Consider the following 7,143-nt stretch of genomic DNA (forward strand, 5'->3'; position numbering starts at 1 on the left):
TACTAGTTTGCCTACCTCTGTTCTATTTCTTTTCTTTCCTTTCTTGCCTGCTTTTGGATTTCTTATATAAATATTTCAGTCTTAAAAACTATCAGGTTGTTATACAGTCTTTATTCTTTTAGTGGTTACCTTAGAGGTTACAATGTGCACCCACCCACAACTTATTAAAAGCTACTTTAAATCACTTATTTACTCTTTTCCAGGCAAGGCAAGGAATCTAGAACACAGTAACTCCATTTATCACTTGCCTTATGTTATTTCAGTTAGTTTGTTCATTCGTTCGTTTATTTATATTATTATTATTATTTGTAATTGGAGTTCAATTTGCACATATAGCATAACACCCAATGCTCATCCCATCAAGTGCCCCCCCCAGTGCCCATCACCCAGTCACCCCCACACCCTGCCCACCTCCCTTTCTACCACCCCTTGTTTGTTTCCCAGAGTTAGGAGTCTCTCATGTTCTGTCTCCCTCTCTGATATTTCCCACTCATTTGTCTCCTTTCCCCTTTATTCCCTTTCAATATCTTTTATATTCCCCAAATGAATGAGACCATATAATGTTTGTCCTTCTCTGATTGACTTATTTCACTCAGCATAATACCCTCCAGGTCCCACCACGTTGAAGCAAATGGTGGGTATTTGTCATTTCTAATGGCTGAGGAATATTCCATTGTGTACATAGACCACAGCTTCTTGATCCATTCATCTTTCAATGGACACCAAGGCTCCTTCCACAGTTTGGCTATTGTGGACATTGCTGCTATAAACATCAGGGTGCAGGTGTCCCAGCATTTCACTGATTCTGTATCTTTGGGGTAAATCCCCAGCAGTGCAATTGCTGGGTCATAGGGCAAATCTATTTTTAACTCTTTGAGGAACCTCCACACAGTTTTCCAGAGTGGCTGCACCAGTTCACATTCCCACCAACAGTGCAAGAGGGTTCCCCTTTCTCCACATTCTCTCCAACATTTATTGCTTCCTGTCTTGTTAATTTTCCCCATTCTCACTGGTGTGAGGTGATATCTCATTGTGGTTTGATTTGTATTTCCCGGATGGCCAGTGATGCAGAGCGTTTTCTCATGTGTTTGTTGGCCATATCTATGTCTTCCTCTATTAAAATTCTGTTCATGTCTTTTACCCATTTCATGATTGGATTGTTTCTTTGCAGTTGAGTTTAATAAGTTCTTTATAGATCTTGGATACTAGCCCTTTATCTGATACGTCATTTGCAAAAAATGATGACTTCTCCTATTCTGTAGGTTGTCTTTTAGTTTTGTTGACTGTTTCTTTCGCTGTGCAGAAGCTTTTTATCTTGATGAAGTCCCAATAATTCATTTTTGGTTTTGTTTCTCTTGCCTTCATAGATGTATCTTGCAAGAAGTTGCCGTGGCCAAGTTCAAAAAGGGTGTTGCCTGTGTTCTCCTCTAGGATTTTGATGGAATCTTCTCTCACATTTAGATCTTGCATCCATTTTGAGTTTATCTTTGTGTATGATGTAAGAGAGTGGTCTAGTTTCATTCTTCTGCACGTGGCTGTCCAATTTTCCCAGCACCATTTATTGAAGGACTGTCCTTTTTCCAGTGGATATTCTTTCCTGCTTTGTTGAATATTAGTTGAAAATAGAGTTGAGGGCCCATTTCTGGGTTCTCTATTCTGTTTCCATTGATCTATGTGTCTGTTTTTGTGCCAATACCACACTGTCTTGATGATCACAGCTTTGTAGTACAACCTGAAATCTGGTATTGTGATGCCCCCAGCTATGGCTTTCTTTTTTAATATTCCCCTGGCTATTCGGGGTCTTTTCTGATTACCGACAAGTCTTAAGGTTATTTGTTCCTACTGTCTGAAAAATGTCCATAGTATTTTTACAGGGATTGCATTAAATGTGTAACTTGCCCTGCGTAGCATTGATAGTTTCACAATATTAATTCTTTCAATCCATGAGCATGGAATATTTTCTCATCTCTTTGTGTCTTCCTCAATTTCTTTCATAAGTATTCTGTAGTTTTTAGGGTATAGATCCTTTACTTTTTTGTTTAGGTTTATTCCTAGGTATCTTATGCTTTTGGGTGCAATTGTAAATGGGATTGACTCCTTAATTTTTCTTTCTTCAGTCTCATTGTTAGTGTACAGAATTGCCACTGATTTCTGAGCATTGATTTTGTATCCTGCCACACTGCCGAATTGCTGTATGAGTTCTAGCAATCTTGGGTGGCGTCTTTTGGGTTTTCTATGTACAGTATCACGTCATTGGCGAAGAGGGAGAGGTTGACTTCTTCTTTGTCAATTTGAATGCCTTTTATTCCTTTTTGTTGCCTGACTGCTGAGGCTAGGACTTCTAGTAAATATGTTGAATAGCAATGGTGAGAGTGGACATCCCTGTCTTGTTCCTGATCTTAGGGGAAAGGCTCCCAGTGTTTCCCCATTGCGAATGATATTTGCTGTTGGCTTTTCACAGATGGCTTTTAAGATGCTGACGAATGAAAAAAAAATTAAAAAAGAAAAGATGCTGAGGAATTTTCCCTCTATCCCTACTCTCTGAAGAGTTTTGATCAGGAATGGATGCTGTATTTTGTCAAATGCTTTCTCTACATCTATTGAGAGGATCATATGGTTCTTGTTTATTCTCTTGTTGATATGATCTATCGCGTTGATTGCTTTACAAGGGTGGAACCAGTCTTGCATCCCAGGGATAAATCCCACTTGGTCATGGTGAATAATCTTCTTAATGTATTGTTGTATCCTATTGGCTAGTATCTTGTTGAGAGTTTTTGATCCATGTTCATCAGGGATATTGGTCTATAATTCTCCTTTTTGGTGGGGTCTTTGTCTGGTTTTGGAATTAAGGTGATGCTGGCCTCATAGAACGAGTTTGGAAGTACTCCATCTCTTTCTATCTTTCCAAACAGCTTAAGTAGAATAGGTATTGTTTCTTCTTTAAACGTTTGATAGAATTCCCCTGGGAAGCCATCTGGCCGTGGATTTTTGTGTCTTTGGAGGTTATTGATGACTGCTTCAATTTCCTTCCTGGTTATCAGCCTGTTCAGGTTTTCTATTTCTTCCTGTTCGTTTTGGTAGTTTGTGATTTTAGGAGGAGGCGTGGGGATCTATCTCCTGGATCTAAATGCTTGTTTTCCTTCCCAAATTAGGGAAGTTCTCAGCTATGATTTGTTCAAATATGCTTTCTGGTCCTCTGTCCCTTTCAGCGCCCTCTGGAACCCCAATTAAACATAGATTTTTCCTTCTGAGGGTGTCATTTATTTCCCTTAACCTTTCCTTATGGTCTTTTTTTCTCTTTTTTCCTTAGCTTCCTTCCTTTCCATCAACTTGTCTTCTACGTCACTCACTCTTTCTTCTACCTCATTAATCCTCATTGTTAGGACCTCCAGTTTGGATTGTATCTCATTTAATTGATTCTAATTTCGGCCTGATTAGATCTAAATTCTGCAGTCATGAAGTCTCTTAAATCCTTTATGCTTTTTTCCAGAGCCAGCAGTAGCTTTATTTGTGCTTCTGAATTGGTTTTCTGACATCGAATTGTAATCCAAATTCTTTAACTCTGTAGGAGAGAATACTGTTTCTCATTCTTTCTTTTGTGGTGAGTTCTTCTTTCTAGTCATTTTGCTCAGTGCAGAATGGCTATAAACGAGTTGTTCAAAAAAATAAAATAAAATAAACAAGTTGTACTGGAAAAAGGTAGGAAAAAAAAGAGAAATAAAAACAAACAAAACAAAAAAATCAAGGAGGGTATCCTCTGGTTCTATATACTGTAAATCCCTCGACTTCCCCTGCCGCTTTCCAGTGCTGATTGGTCAAGAAGTTGCTCTTCCCCTGTCCTTCCAGCTGATCTTCTGGGGGAGGGGCCTATTGTGGTGATTGTCAGGTGTATACACCTGGGGAAGCTGCCCCAGCTCCTGCCAGGTGAACGACCCAATGTGAGTTGTTTATCCTGTGAGGTCTCTGTTCCCTGGTGGCTACACTGGGTCCCATGCACAGGGTGACACCAGGAGGAACAACCACACTGGCAGCAGCCAGCTCTCCAGCCTTGGAGTCAGCTCCCACAGTAACTAGCGCAGCTCCCAGTCTGAACTGGCCTGAATGCTCCGGCGGTGGGGGGGCTCTGATCTGCACAGCTAGGGGGCGACCAGCGACAGGAGCATCCTCGCTCTCCCGGGCCCTCCGGTACTCCGCCTGTCCCAAGGCGAGCACAGGATCCTGGGCTGTGTCCCCTGGCACCCTGGGTCTGGGGCCTGCACTGCTGGAATTGTGCTCCCGGGACTGAGCAGCCCCCTCCATGCGGAACCACTGTCTAAACTTTTCCCGAGGCCGCCAGTGTGCGCTCCAGCCCTTTACCACGCTCCGCCCGAGGTCTGTGGCTCACTTTCCCCCAGGCGCACTTCCTCTGTTAGTGACCCCGGGAACCCGGGGTCTCCACTGCCCCTCCTGGGATCGTGCGGAGTTCCCTGCGTGCGCCTTTCCCTGCGGGAAGAATCCAGTGCGGATTTTTAAAAGTTCCTTCTTCTCCTGGACTGGGCTTTCTTGCCCTGGAGGCTTTTGCCGCCAGGCCTTAGCCCGGCTTGGGGGGGGGGGGGGGTTGGGGGGGCAGGTCTCCCCCACTTGATTATTTATATATTTTTTTTTTTTTTTTTCCGTCTTCCTACCTTGTTAGAAGCCTAAACTCTTCTCTCTGTAGCGTTCCAGCTTTTCTCTGTTTAAATCTCAGGCCGAATTTGTAGGTTTTCAGGATGGTTTGAAAGTTATCTAGGTAGATTTGTGGAAACAGATGTCTTGGGGACCCTACTCTTCCGCCATCTTGCCCCGCCCTCTAAATACATTTTAGTATACCTAGAAATGATAGTTTTTATGGTCATATTCGTTTATCTTTACTCAGATATTTATCCTATTTCATTTTCTTTCTTTCCTTTTTACTTCAGCTTTCCATGTGGGATCCTTTCCCTTTTGTCTTAAGAACACTTACTGAACTTTTCAATTCAATGCTGATGACTTTTGGCATTTACTGATTTTGTAAGTCAGCTGCCATTCTCTTTTATCACTGTTCCATGAAGGTAAAATGTCTTTTCCTCTTGTCTAATTGTAAGACTGTTCTCTCTCTGGCTGGTTTTATGCAGTTTTACTATGATGTATCTTTAGACATGAGTTTGTTTTTACTTAGTTTAGTATTAAAACCCTCTTGAGTCTATGATTTGTTATTTTTAATCAACTTGGGAACACTCCCAGGATATAATTTTTTCAAATATTATTTGCTTTTATCTTTACTCTCCTAGAATTTCAAATACATGGTATTAGAACTTTTTATTGTTAATATGTATCTTACTGTTTTCACCCCCCACATTGCATTTTCTATCATTTTCTCAATGCTTCAGTCTGATTTTCCTTTTATTTTTTTCTTTTACCCCCCTGATTTCCTTATCAGTTATGTTTAGTAGCTGTTACTTTCATATATGAATCTATATCTTAATTATGTGATTTCTCACTTCCATTTGACTCTATAATTTTCATTTCTCTGCTAAAATCTTGTCATTTAAGTTTTATAATTCTGTTATTTAGTTGTAGGCCTGTGATTTCTCTTGGATTTCAGTTAATTTTTTTCTTTTAATTCTTGTTTTGATTAAAATGAGACATTATGTATGAAAAACTGTAGATAAGTTGATGCTCAGGATAATGTTATCTTCCTTTTGAAATTTTTACTTTTTTACCTTTCTCAGATTTAGAGAAACTCCCTTTAGTACAGTCAGTAACAGAGCTGACTTGGGTCCACGCATCAGTCTATAAGAAGTATGGCCCATTTTCGCTCAAAAATTTCCTTTTGAAATTTTTATTTTTTTTACCTTTCTCAGATTTATAGAAACTCCCTTTAGTACAGTCAGTAACAGAGCTGACTTGGGTCCACACATCAGTCTATAAGAAGTGTGGCCCATTTTCGCTCACTATTACCGTTAGGATATAGCCCTTGTAAGGGAACATAACAAAACATTTTGGGTGTTTATGAGCTTCTCACACTTCAGTGAGCCTGAGCTCCGATTGTCTTCACAACCCAAAAGAACACTGGAAGCTCTTTTCAGCTTCTTGGCCTCTCATCTGCTGTTTGTGATTCAGAAAATGCATCTGGTAGAAAAGCTATGTCAAAAGCCTGGATTGTGTCTTGTTTTCAACTCTGGATTCTTGGTTCCTTAAATTCTAGCTTCCTTAAATCTAGACCTCAGATACCCTTAAGCAGATGGTCTTTTAAATTTTTGACCTGCTTTTGTTGTGTTCTGCAAAAACCTAGTCCTTGTTGAAAATGGAAACTCTTTTCCATATTTTTAACTACCACCAAAATCAATCTCTATATAGCTTTTATTCAACCTCCAAGTATTTTCAACTGCCTATTAGATATCTCTACTTTAATGTCTCATAATTATCTCAAATTCAATTTATCCAAAACAGAACCTATCATTCAATCCTGCTGTTATGTCTTCTACATTTTGTATCAATGTAGGTATCACTCAATCGAAAAACTGGGGAGTTAGATTCTTTTTTTTTCCTTCATAACTTATGTCTAATCAGTCATCATAGCTAAAATTGACATTCTTTTTCATTGTGTGTCTAAGTCGTTACAATAGTTATCCATTATTCTCTTCCACATTCTAGCTGTTCTTATCAAATTCATCCTTTCTAATGCATTTCCACCTACTTAATACTTTTTCCTCAAGTAAATCCAAGCCTGTCATTTCCTACTTAAAAACTCTTCAATGGCTTCCCACTATGCAAGATATATACAGTTCAGTACAATACAGTCAAGAGTCTTTGATGATTTAACTTAGCATCTGGCTTTTTACATCTCCTATTTTCACTTGACCTATTCCTTCTTGTCATTGTGTTTTAATGATATATATTTATTTTAGCTATTGGAATGTACTATGATCTTTTTAATATATTCTTTTTCTTTGTTTTTTGCATGAGATAATTTCATTTGAAATGCCTTCCCACCTTCCACTCTGCTTTGCAAACTATAATTAATCCCCTGCTCAGAGGTTGTATCCTTCATAAAGCTTTATTCCATTTTCCTTTTATTTACCATCAAAAGGATCATTATCTCTTCTGTACTACTTCAATTTTTTTCATATTTCTGGTAATATA

Source organism: Canis lupus, chromosome 18 (assembly GCF_011100685.1).
Source record: "Canis lupus familiaris isolate Mischka breed German Shepherd chromosome 18, alternate assembly UU_Cfam_GSD_1.0, whole genome shotgun sequence".
Classification (NCBI taxonomy): domain Eukaryota; kingdom Metazoa; phylum Chordata; class Mammalia; order Carnivora; family Canidae; genus Canis; species Canis lupus.